This window comes from Mus musculus, chromosome 6, assembly GCF_000001635.26.
Source record: "Mus musculus strain C57BL/6J chromosome 6, GRCm38.p6 C57BL/6J".
NCBI classification, from domain to species: Eukaryota; Metazoa; Chordata; class Mammalia; order Rodentia; family Muridae; genus Mus; species Mus musculus.
Genome location: NC_000072.6, coordinates 143,132,438 through 143,145,579, shown reverse-complemented (window position 1 = coordinate 143,145,579; position 13,142 = coordinate 143,132,438). Strand labels below are relative to the sequence as shown.

General features: G+C 45.5%; 1 long non-coding RNA gene across 1 annotated transcript in view; it reads left to right on the top strand.

Annotated features, from left to right (window-relative positions):
- The window catches only part of Gm31108 (predicted gene, 31108), a 44,718-nt gene that overhangs the window by 8,352 nt on the left and 23,224 nt on the right, over positions 1-13,142 (top strand). The window contains exons 6-7 of the long non-coding RNA NR_153819.1: positions 11,807-11,919; positions 12,024-12,157. This is a non-coding gene — a long non-coding RNA (predicted gene, 31108). The remainder of the gene's footprint in view (positions 1-11,806; positions 11,920-12,023; positions 12,158-13,142) is intronic.

Below are 13,142 nucleotides of genomic sequence, written 5' to 3'. Positions count from 1 at the left end.
TCTCTTGAAATCTCACTTTACAAGGATGTGTTACTGCCTCTGGGCACCTGTACTAGTGGCCCTTGTTTCCATATTCTATTCTGTTATTTCATTAAAGCACACAAGATGAAAAGGAATTTATTTCAGAGCACAGCCTGTACTGTTGGAAAGGGTTAAATCTCGGTTCACAGTCGGTGAGCTTTAGACTGAAAGTTTGACCTGGACACACGTGTGTTTCCCTTGGCTTTCGTTGGCTCTACTCAGCTTAGCAACAGTCATGGACAATTGATCATGAATCTTGGGTTGTTACTGCCCCACCCGGCAACCAGAAGAAAGCAATCTCTGAAGAGACGCCCTTTGATATGCCAGGGAACTGCAGTCCTGTCAATATCAGGTGCCCTTAGATACATTAATGAACTCTAGCCCCATGTCAACATCAGAGGAGACTGTGTGAGTACCCAAGGCTTCGTGGGTCAGCAGGAGTCACTGGGAGCCTTAGTCACACAGGCAAAGATCTTTAATTATTTTTATTTTAAATTGTGTGTGTGTGTGTGTGTGAATGTGTGCAGGTGCCTACCTATATAGGCCAGAAGTGTCAGATCACCCTGGAGTTGGAATTACCGGTGGCTGTGAGCCATCCCACGTGGCAGCTGGGAATCACACTCAGGTCCTCTGCAAGACCAGTGTGCACTCCTCCACTGAGGTCTCTCTACCCCATCTCTAACATTTTAAACATGAAGCAAACAAGGCATATGAAAGACCACTAAGAACCACATAAAATTCCACAGATGCACATAAGCCAGCCCTTACAATGATGAATCTTTAGTCATTTTGCCTCTGGATTTTTGCCAGTATGAGTTTAAGCCTTCCCAATTCATTTAACCCCTCCTTTCCTAAAGAAAACCACCGCCCTACACTCGGTGTGTATGCATAAATGTTTTACACACATGAGTCCTGTATAGTGTTATTCTAAACTTTTATAAGTGATACAAATTATTCTGCAAACCACTTTTTAAGATTGAAATTCCATTAAAAATTAAATGAGCTCAGAAGTTTTTAATTAAGCTAATTCATTTATTTTATGTATTTGATTATTTACTTTTAATGCAAGGCCTTTCTTCTGTAGCCCTGGGTGACCTCAGACTTGCTTTGTAGCTCAGGCTGACCTAAAAAATTCCTAACAAGCCTTCTGCCTCAGCCGCCTGGGTGGGATGCTCCGATTCCCTGTTCACTGAAGTTCTTTAGTGAAACAGAATATCCCCTTCTCCACCTATAATAAGATGGGACATTTTGTCTCTGACCCTGTTCCTGCCAGAGAGATGAAACCGTAAGAATTTGGGAATGTTAGGAGTAGGTGTCTCTTGTTCTTAATGAGGCCACTCCTGCGCAGGCGCCTAGAGGCTCAGCATGGGGGATCGATCGTTGTCAGAAAGCCCAGGCCTTAATCAGAAACTTGAAACATTCACTGCCATCTCCAGTGTCTCAGGAGAAGGCAAGGGTTGGAGACTTGAGTTACTCTCCATAATAGCCAGGACCATTCCCCGCACGGTGAAACCTCCGCAGCAATCCACGAAGACGCGCTGTTGAGGTGGCTCAGGGATCACGTGATTTTGGTTCCTAGACCCCACCTTGGAAGGAGCTCGCAAAGTTGCCTGCTGACCTCTGTTGGTCGGCGTTCTGCCCACCTCAGGGCACAGCCGACAGGGAGGCGAAACTCAGGGAGTTTGCTGCCCTCATCCTGCGGCATTGCTGGGCCAGCGCTGGGCTTCAGAGAAGCACGGAGACACTGCTCTGGGAAACTGCTTACTGTTCCACCCAACAGACACGCCGGACAAACAGACTTCTACTCCATGCATTCATATACCACACTTACATCACACACACACTAGCAATAATCATCAACTAGTTCATATAACACACTTACACACATGACACACACACGGAATAATCACCAACTAGATTTAAACCTTAGTCCTCAAAGATCGGGCACAAGACAGCTCCCGCTAAGGCAGAAGGATCACGTTTGCGGTTACCTGGGCAACTTAACGCGCTTATTTTAATAAGCAAATACATAAATAGGTCTGTGTGTAGCTGCGTGGTGGAGTGCTGGCCTAGGGTATGATAGGCTCTAAATTAATCTCCAAAGCCATTAAAATTCCGAAAAGATCTCTCAGGAGGCTTCTCAGAGACAGCAGACCTCAGCATCACAGGACACAGGAGCTTGAAGACTTGAAGTTGGGACTCCTTCAGGCTTACTATTTCCCCCCTGGCTGTTCACTTATCACCTTTATTGTTGTTGTTTTGGTTTGGTTTTTGGTTTTTCGAGACAGGGTTTCTCTGTGTAGCCCTGGCTGTCCTGGAACTCACTCTGTAGACCAGGCTGGCCTCGAACTCAGAAATCCACCTGCCTCTGCCTCCCAAGTGCTGGAACTAAAGGTGTGTGCTACCACTGCCCGGCTCACTTATTGCCCTTTAAATTTTCCTTTCTCTTTATTCAGAGAGAGAGAATCTCATGGAGGCCAGGCTGATCCCAGACTCACTGTATAGCAGAAGGTGACCTTGAGTCCAAGATCCTTCTGCCTCTAACAGAAAAGTGGAGACTGCACACGCTCACTATCACAGTCTCCACTGTCACCTTCATCAGAAGAAAAGAGACAGTGTTGTGCGAACTACTACCTACCTAGGTGGAAAACACATAGAATATTCCAGAAATATTTAAGACTCATGAATTTAAACATAAGACCAAAAGAACCTAGGTCCATTAGGAAATTAGACACTTCTCCCATAACCCAGGCTGGCAGGAACTGTGGGGATCCCCTGCCTCAGTTTCCCATCTGCTGGGATTACATTTGCGAGCAACCACACTGGGCTGAGTAGATTTCTTACTTCCTTAAATAATTCAGTGTAGCAATGGGTCTAATAATCCCTTTGAAGAAGGATTTGACCATAAATGATATATTTTTTTAAATTATAATATTCTCTGGGTGGAAAATTCATGGTCACTACTAATGCTATGTCAGAGCTCAGGCCATGTGTGAGGCATGTGAGGAGATTTCTGAGAGTCTGTGAGAAAGCTCCAAGTAAGCAAGACAAGGGTCTTGACCCCTCTGCTCCTCCGGAGCACAGATTTGTACTGACACAGCACTTTCTTACCCTCCAGGGTGTAGGAAGTACAGGTTTGACTTCAGACTGCCCCAAGTCTTTCCCATTATCATTCAGAATGGCATTTCCAAGAGCTTGTCTTTGTGACTGTACAGCCTCAACTCACGTGACCTTGCCCTTGTGACTGTATACAACTTCAATTGAGTGAACTTTGCTCACGACTCTGCCTAACTCCTGAATTAATTACCCTCAGAAAGGCAGTTATCAGAGACTTTCATCCACCTCATTTTTAGGCTCTGTTCTCCCAGGCTCATGCCACCAGCTAGAGCAGTAACCATGCTATGCTTTGCTTTGTTAGGGAAATCACAAGTAAAGAATTTTTTTTTAAAGATGGAGGTTTCTTTTTTGTTGTTGTTGTTGTTGTTGGTTTTTTTTTTTTTTTTTTTTTTTTTTTTTTTTTTCCGAGACAGGGTTTCTCTGTATAGCCCTGGCTGTCCTGGAACTCACTTTGTAGACCAGGCTGGCCTTGGAACTCAGAAATCCACCTGCCTCTGCCTCTCAAGTGCTGGGATTAAAGGCGTGTGCCACCACGCCTGGCTGGAGGTTTCTTTTTAATTAATCAAAAACAAAACAAGCCGGGCCTGGTGGCACACGCCTTTAATCCCAGCACTTGGGAGGCAGAGGCAGGTGGATCTCTGAGTTCGAGGCCAGCCTGGTCTACAAAGTGAGTTCCAGGACAGCCAGGGCTATACAGAGAAACCCTGTCTCGGAAAACCAAAAAAGAAAAGAAAAGAAAACAAAACAAAGCCAACTTCTTTTGAGAGATGATCTCACTGTGTAGGCTTGATTGGTCTGGAACTTGTTGTGCAGACAAGGCTGGTCTCAAACTCATAGAGGCCTGCCTGCCTATACCGCCGAGTGCTAGGCTTAGATGTCCACCACCATGTCCATCCTAATTTATTTTTGTTTTTATTCAAATTCTCTCTCTCTCTCTCTCTCTCTCTCTGTGTGTGTGTGTGTGTGTGTGTGTTGTGTGTGTTTGTGTGTGTGTGTGTGAGAGAGAGAGAGAGAGAGAGAGAGAGAGAGAGAGAGAGCAATCTGTAGACCAGGCTGGCCTTGATCTCAGAGATCTGCCTGCTGCTGTCTCCCAGAGTGCTGGAATTAAGTGTTTATGCCAACACCATTGCCTGGTACAGTGTGTGTACTCTTGACCGATGAGCCGTCTCTCCAAACCATAACTGGAAGTGTTCTCTAAAACAAGGATGTAAGATTTTCTCAGCCAAGGTCAATGAATTTGAGATTAAGGACCTCTGTCCCAGAGTGTGTCCTTAGGCATGAGCCTGAGTCACTCACAGGCTGCTGGAAGTTCAGCTCACTGCGGGAGATGAGCACAGAATACACACACCGCCACTCTGGAGCAGTCTATGACTCCCGTGCTTGATAACCGCGACCTTAACACCAAGGGCTAAGGATAGGTGAAGGACTGTGGCTTGCTGAGACAGAACCCCGGGCCTCAAATATCTTTCCTTGTTCTGCAAGAACCTTGGTGACCGACTCGGAACCTTATAAAACAGATACTGGAGAGGGTTGCTTTCCTTGAGGGATCTTGTTGTTATTTGAGACAAAGTAGGAGTCAGGCTGGCTTTGAACTGGTAATCTTCCTGCTTGGGTATTGGTGTCGCAGGTATGTGTTACCGCACCAGGCTGGAGTGTTCCTTAGCTATGTTAGACCTCATTTGTGGGTGCGTTAATATGACGATACAGTTTAGTCCCATGAATTCTGCTTTTCCTTGCAAACCTAAAGCAAATAACATAAGCTGAAGTGGAATGAGGGAGCTGCCTCGGTGTAGAGATGTGCATTCATTAACATTGTTTTGGTCTTTACGACTCTTTCACTCTTCAGTTTGTTTGCTTGCTTATTGATTGATTGATTGATTGATTGATTGATTGATTGATTGGGTCTCACTATGTAACTCTGGCTGTCTTGATCTCACTATGTAGACCAGGTTGGCTTTGAACTCATAAGAGATCTGCCTACCTCTATGCTGAGATCACAGGTGTGTGCCACCACTGCCTGGCTAATGTTTTGTTGTTGTTAATGTCTAAGTCATTTGACTTGCTCAGTATGTTATAAACTGCCTTTATAAATCAATCTAAGAGTCTCATTGGACTAGAGGGAGGAAGGGAAGTGGTAAGATGGATAATGAGGAGGTTGCTGAGAGCTGGTGGGAGACTGGAGACAGTGCTGGTGTTAGTTGCAGGGAATACAAATCTCCCACAGTGGAGTGCCTATTGTGATTCACGATGCTAAGCCTTCCTTGTAGAGGGGGTGCCACACAGGAGGCCCGGCAGCAGCAGCAGAGTCCACAGCTACAACTCCATCAGTGGGCTAGCTCTTCTGGTCAAGTCTCTAGGACAACAGGGGTCATGGCACTAAAGGCCCAGAGCAGGCTGGACACTGCCAGTCTAGAAGAGGAGCAAGAGAGATGCGTCCTGCACGGGGCAATCAGGATCTAACTAGAAGACGGCAGGCAGCCAAGTAATGTGCTCAAACAGACCTGGGTCCTGATGAACCCTATGGCTGCAAACAGTGTTGATGACATAGGCAGGAAGATATGCAGCCTCCACTCTTGGATCATCTGCCATGGGTTGCCCTGCAGTGGCAGACTCTGGAATTCTCATCCTCCTGTTCTTCCTACTACTAAAAGTAGTGGGGCTACTGTGATCTTGAACCCCACGGTGACCTCCATCCTCCCCTACTTCTCACTGACTGGCATGTTGACAAGGACTGTGCTGAGTCAACAGAAGTGGAAATGGTGGGGATTAGAAGAGGAATGGGGAACCAAGAACTCAGAGTAGAGTACTGCTTAGCCTCTTGCAGCGAGGCCAGTACCTGCAGTGAGACCAGTACCTTCAGTGAGGGCCATTGTGTGAAGTAAGGGCCAGTGCCTACAGTGAGGCCAGTGCTTGCAGTGGGATATCAGAACACAAATGAGGAACCATCTACCCAAGCACATATCTTCAGTACTTTAAAGTAAGTTGTGCTTGAGAACTTGAAAATGAGACAGCATAGTAATCAGTGCCTCTTTAAAACACAAAGAGCCAAGTTAGGTGGTGGTGATACATGCCTTTAATTCCAGCACTCGGGAGGCAGAGGAAGGCAGATCGTTGTGAGTTCAAGACCAGCCTTGTCTACAGAACCAGTTGTAGGACAGCCAGATCTATAGACTGTGTTTCAGAAGGAAAAAAACAAAAACAACCAAAAAGCCACACACGAAGAGACCATAGCCCAAACTACTCCAATCCAGAGGGCAAATAAAGCAGTTTTCTTTCTTTTTTCTTTTGTACCTTCCAGCTTTCTTTCTTTCTCTCTTTCTCTCTTTCTCTTTCTTTCTTTCTTTCTTTCTTTCTTTCTTTCTTTCTTTCTTTCTTTCTTTCTTTCTCTTCCTTCCTTTCTTGCTCTCTCTGTCTTCTTTCCTCCCTTCTTCTTTCCTTCCCTCATGTCCTTCCTCCCTTCATCCTTCTTTCTCTTCTTTCTTCCTTCCCTCCCTCCCTTCTTTTCTTCCTTCCTTCCTTCCTTCCTTCCTTCCTTCCTTTCTTCCTTTCTCCCTCTTTCTTGCTTTCTTTCTTTTTGTCTGTTTCTCTATCTTCCTCCCTTCTCTCCCTCCCTCTTTCCCTCCCTCCTTTCTTTTTTTCTTCCTTCCTTCCTTCCTTCCTTCCTTCCTTCCTTCCTTCCTTCCTTCCTTCCTCCCTCTTTCTTGCTTTCTTTCTTTTTGTCTGTTTCTCTATCTTCCTCCCTTCTCTCCCTCCCTCCTTCTCTCCCTCCCTCCCTTCCTTTTTTCTTCCTTCCTTCCTTCCTTTCTCCCTCTTTCTTGCTTTCTTTCTTTTTGTCTGTTTCTCTATCTTCCTCCCTTCTCTCCCTCCCTCCTTCCCTCCCTCCCTCCCTTTCTTCCTTCCTTCCTTCCTTCCTTCCTTCCTTCCTTCCTTCCTTCCTTCCGTTCTGCCTACCTTTCAAGACAGGGTCTCTTTCTGTGTGTAAAGTACTAACTGTCCCAAAACTCTTATGTACTCCAGGCTGGCCTTGAACTTACAGGGATCCACTTGCCTTTTGCTTCTCGAGCGCTGGGATTAAAGACATGTACCATTACTCTTAACCCAGTTTTCGTTTCTATTTATTCAGTGCTGAGGGACAAAACTCTGGACATCATGTCTTTTAGGCAAACACCATGCCACTGAGATACCTGTAGCAAAACCAAAAACAATAACTAAAGCTCTGATGCTGAATGTAACTGCTTTTCTGTTGGAAGCGTTTGCCAGGATGTGGGCAGTGATCATCATGCCCATTCAGTTTGCCCAAGATCAAGTGTGAAAACATGACTAACTGTGAAGTTGCTTCTTGTGTTCATGGAGCCAAGATTTTAACCTCCACGGCTCCCCTTTTCATGAGAGTTTAATTGAAGCTGTCTTTGGCTCTAACTTACAGTTATGTTTCACAAAGTGATTTATGAAAAGATTTGGTGCATCTGCGCTTGTCTTTCTTTGTCTTTGGGTACATAGTCTTTTAAAAATACCTACACAGCTAAGTGTCATGGTTCACACCTCAAATCTCAGGATTGGCACAAGTATAATACTATTCTGGGATATATTGTAAGTACCAGACTAGCCAGGGAAGCACTGCAGGCAGGACCCTTTTTAAAACCAATCAAAGTAAATATAAATAATGACTGTGGGACTAGAACATAGCTCAGTAGTATAGTCTAGCTAGCATGAGTGTAGCCCTGGGTTCTGTCTACAGCACCCGCTCCTCCAAACAGCAACAACCAAGTCCTCATACTTGGCTGATTTCTGTCCTGCAGATTTTCAGTGGCCAAGGCTGTCACTACAGTTGCCATAGTTATTGTAGACAAGAGCAAGCATGTGTAGATACGCTCCTGTCTGCACTGCTCTTAAGGAAATACAGAGGTCAGTGGTTCGTTTACTATCAGCTGGGCACGGTGGCAAATGCCTGTAATTGCTGCATTTCAGAGGCCGAGGTGGGGGGATTGCCATAAGGTCAAGGTCAGGCCAAGCTATACTCTTGTGTGTATGTGTGAGAGTGTGGTTCTCTGTGACCACTAAGGCCAGCAGAGTAACAGTCTGCCTGAGGCAAGAAAGTAGTTCAGGTCAAACCCTGGAGTCTGACCCTGAGTAGTTTATTTTAGGCATATTTAAGCACAGCACAATTTTGGGGGGGAAATTTTCCTGGTGATAATCAAGTCAATCCCCTGTGCACAATAAATGACATAGTAAGCTAAGCAAAGATCAGACGGGGTCATGTCAAGTCTCTAAAGTGCAGGTGACACCTCCATAATGATGGGTTCTACAGATTGACTCCATGTGACACCTTCCATAAAGACAGTATCTAGACTGACTGAGAAAAACAGGGTTACTGTAAGGGTCTGGGAGAATCTGGTGTGGTCTCTGGCCATTTAGATAGAGCCAAGGTCACCAGGCAGTTAACCATGTCAGCCCCCAGCCTTCTGGGTGGATAACAGGTTATGAATCTCTCTGCCTTTGAAGGAACAACATTCAGATATACCGGTGTGTGGGTGTGTGTGTGTGTATGTGTGTGTGTGTGTGTGCCTGTGTGCGTGTGCGCGCGCACGTTGAGTATTCCAAGTTCTGCTACTTAACTGTGAGTATAGGACCTCTGTGCGTCCTCTACCCTGTGACTCTTTTAGGTTACCTGGATTGCAGAGTGACATCTTTTTTTTGGGGGGGGGGGGTTCTCTGTGTAGTCCTGGCTGTCCTGGAACTTACTCTGTAGACCAGGCTGGCCTCGAACTCAGAAATCTGCCTGCTTCTGCCTCCTAAGTGCGGGGATTAAAGGCGTGCGCCACCACACCCGGCGCAGAGTGACATCTCGTCTCAAAAAAAAAAAAAAAAAAAAAAAATCCTGACTCTCAGTTTGATATGTTGAGAGACATGAACACACTCGTGGGTGTGTTCATGATGACATGCCCACAGTTGTTGGCATCAGAGACAGAGCTGAGGGAAAAGCTCACACTGACCAGTCAGCGAGGACACCAATGGAACAACCCTGAAAGAAAGAGGAAACCATGTGCAAGATGCACTCTAAGCAGGTACATCGCTGGTTGCTGCTGTCACCCGGGCTCACCATGCCCCAGCTTCTCCAGTCTTCCACAGCAGGGCCCTTCAGGGAGCCTCCAGGCCTTTAGCCTCAGACATCATTAGCCTTTAGCCTCTACATCATTAGAACTTTTGTGCTGGGACTTTCAGCTTTGGGAGTGAGGCACTACTAGATGGTCTGGCTGTCCAGCCTGCAGATGACCATTATGGGGCTGTTCAGCCTCCAATAAGTCACTGTGAGCACACACACATTCTTTGTCTCTATCTCTGGGGAGTAGGGGGAGAGTGTGGGCACGAGTGCACACATGTGTTTTTTCCTCTAAAACCCTTGACTAAACCTAGACTTATTAACCATCCATGCTTTGACTTATGTTCTCCCCAGATTCACGAATGTTGAGGTTAGCTCCCAGTTCCCCAGAAGCTGCCCTCTTTTGGGAATAGAGTCTCTGCAGGCATTGTTGGTTACAAAGAGTCACGCCATCGGCTTTATCTGGCATCCTTATGAAGAAGGGGGGAATTTGGACACAGACGGGCAAGTGAAGAGAATGTTCTATGAAGGGGAAGACAAAGGATGGGGTGATGTTTCTATAAGCTAAGGGATGCCAGGGACTGCCATGCACCCACTCCATAGAAGAGGGGTGGACAGATAGATGGTCTCTCACACACTTCAGAAGCAACCAAGACCATCAATGCTTTGAGCATGTAGCCTCGAGAGCTGGGGGTGATAAGCTGCTGTTGTGTTAGCTCCCCACTCTGTTACCGCACACTAACGCGGAACATTTCTGCTATTTCAGCTTATTACAAAATAGAAATTTATTACCAAAGAGAGTACAGGTAGCTGTATACTTGAGTTATGTGGCGCAGGAAACAAGAGAAACAGAAGTTCTCAGACTTCTGAGTCAGGCTGTGGCGGGACCGTGCAGCCTTGCATTCTGCAGCCGCCGCCCATTCCCGTGTGGCTCTCTGGTTCCCGGGACTAGAAGCCTGATCAATATTTGCATCTTGCAAATGGACCAGGCACAGATCAGGGCATGAGCTGGCAGGAACAGGACATTTGGAGGTAACCATGGAGACACTGGGTGCCGTAAGGCAAAAACTGCTTCCACACAAGCTCCCTTCGTGTGGCCTCGAGACCTGAAAGCCCGCAAGGCCTTCCTGACATGAAGGCTGGGCACACTGTCTGCCAGCCCGCGGTGACTGGCCATGTGGACAACCCTTTGGGCTGTCATGATTCCCTCCGGAAGAAGGAATTCATAGATGGCAACTTTCTTCTCCTTGGTCATCCATATTATTGGCTCAGGGTCTGGGGCCGAGGCTCTGTTCCCATTTCTGCATCAGTTCCTCCTCTGGAGTTCCTCCCAGCTTCATATTGGGACGTTCCTCACTGTCTGCGTCTTATCATCTTTTCTCTCTTTATTTCATATTTTCTTTTCTCTTCCTCTGACACTGCCTCAAATCTGCCCTTTCTACCACTCATAACGTTTTCTCCAGTATCAACTTTGTTCTTTACTGGTTTTGCTGTAGACTGTAATTCTGATGTCAGTCGGGCGGTGGTGGTGCACGTCTTTAGTCCCAGCACTTGGGAGGCAGAGGCAGGCGGATTTCTGAGTTCGAGGCCAGCCTGGTCTACAGAGTGAGTTCCAGGATAGCCAGGGCTACACAGAGAAACCCTGTCTCGAAAAACAAAAAACAAACAAACAAAAAAAACAAAACAAACAAATCTGGTGTCCAGCTTTTCTTTCTTTGTGTGCCTTCTTGTTCTTGTTTTCATCAATATCATGCTTCTCCCTGGGTAAAATAATTTGAATGAATGAATGAGCGAGTGAATGAATGAATGAATGAACGAACAGAAAGTCTCACCATATGGAGCAGGCCAGCTTCAGTTTAGGAGTCTCCTTCTACAGAAGCATCTAAGTGCCGGGATTACAGCGTCAAACTGCCATAGCCAGCGGATAATTTTATCGTTAACAAACACAGAAGGCATTTTAGGGATTTTGAACTCTGTGGTACAGTGCTTGTGAAGTGAACGGAAAACTCATGGCCTGTTCGTAACTTCTCTACAAACAAACAAACAAGCAAAAGAACAAACAGAAAAGATGAAGTAGACCGAGAAGTCCTTTTTTTTGTTGTTGTTGTTTTGCATTTTAAATGTGTGTGGGCATGTTGCCTGCATGTATGTGTGCACACCAGGTGTGCGCCTGGTGCTCACAGAGGCTAGAAGAGGGCATCTGATTCCCTGGAACTGGGGTTACAGATGGCTGTGGGCCTCCATGTGGTACTGGGAACTGATGGTCCCAGGGCCTGTGGAAGAGGAGCTAGTGTTCTTAGGTTCTGAGCCATCTCTCTGGACCCCAAACATATTTCTTAAAATTGGGGTAAAATATATTTGATATAAAAGTCACCATTTTTATTTTTTAAACCCCTTTTAAAAATATCATCATCATCATCGTCGTCGTCATCATCATCACCGTCATCGTCATCGTCGTCATCATTGTCATCATCATGTGTATGTGTACGTGGTGTGCATAAATAGATGCTCATGTGGAGGTCAAAGAACAGCTCCGTAAAGTCATTTCTCTCTTTTTAATCTTTCCAGAGACTTTGACATCTTCTAAGTGTCACTTCCACCTCCAGACCTTGTTTTAAGTCTTCCAGGAAGGTTTAAGGTAGTTACTTAATCACGTTTGTGACTGGGCTCTGTTTCTGTAGGTGAGTTTCGAACGCCTGGCTTCCAGCGATTGCTCTTGGGTGGCCGGGACTATAGCTGTGCTCTGTGTTGGGCTCCATTCTTGTTATGCGTCTCTCTCTTTCAGGTGACAAATGGTTTTCAGTAGTAACCATGAGGAAGAATCAGTCATCGTAATGGCCAAGAAGAAACACCGTGGAAAATGGTCTTGTATTGAACCTCTATACAATCATGCTAGCAGGATATAAAAGAAAATAAAAGGTAAATATTTCTCCATAGAAGAGGCACAAAGCATGGTTATTTACTCAATGGCTTTAATAGCCACACAACCATTGCACTTTGATCTTCTGTGTGCTGTGCTATAACTAATTGCTTAATAACTGTGAATATTGCTAAAAGGAAATGTTTGCAATGGGAGTCAGTTAGACAACTACTGAATAATACTTACTGATATCATGTTTAATTTCCTCAATCTGTTCTTACACATAAAGCAAGAAATAAGCCTTTTTTATTCTTCTTCTTTTGGTCTAATACTCATATCAGAGGTACACAAATCTCAGTACTTCAAGCTCCAAGAAATCTGCTTCCTCTGGCTCACAAGAGCACACACACACACACACACACACACACACACACACACACACACACACACCTTACAGACACACATAATTTTTCTAGGTGTGATATTATTAAAAGGTACCTGCACCTATAGCAGTTGTTAGAACTCGAGCCAACAAGTTTATAAGGAAATGTTTAGGAAGTCGTATGTCGTCAGTGCCTTTATTCAGAAGTATTCAGAATTCATCATCACATTGCTAATGAAAAAAATCTTATCATCTCTTAAGAGTTTTTAGTATTGTCTCAAATTTCTCAGTGACTAGCATATCCTCTGAGTGCATGCTGCCAGGATGGGAAGGGCTCTGCCCTTGGGGCACCACTGATCCATATTTGTGTGAAGGACTCTCCCACATTGACTCCTGGCTTGGCTAGTGATTTACTTTGCCATTTAAAACAAATGTTTTATTTTTTATGTGTGAGTGTGTGGTGTGCATGAATGAGTGCACAGACCCGTGGAGGGCATTGCATCCGTCACTGGAGTTATAGGCAATTATAAGCTACTTAGAGCAGGTGCTGGACACTGTCTCTGCAGTGTTCCTAACTGCTGAATCATCTCCCTAGCCCACTGTGCTGTTTTTGTTTTTGAGAAGGCCATGGGAAGCCTAGGCTAGTTTGCATATCCTGTATC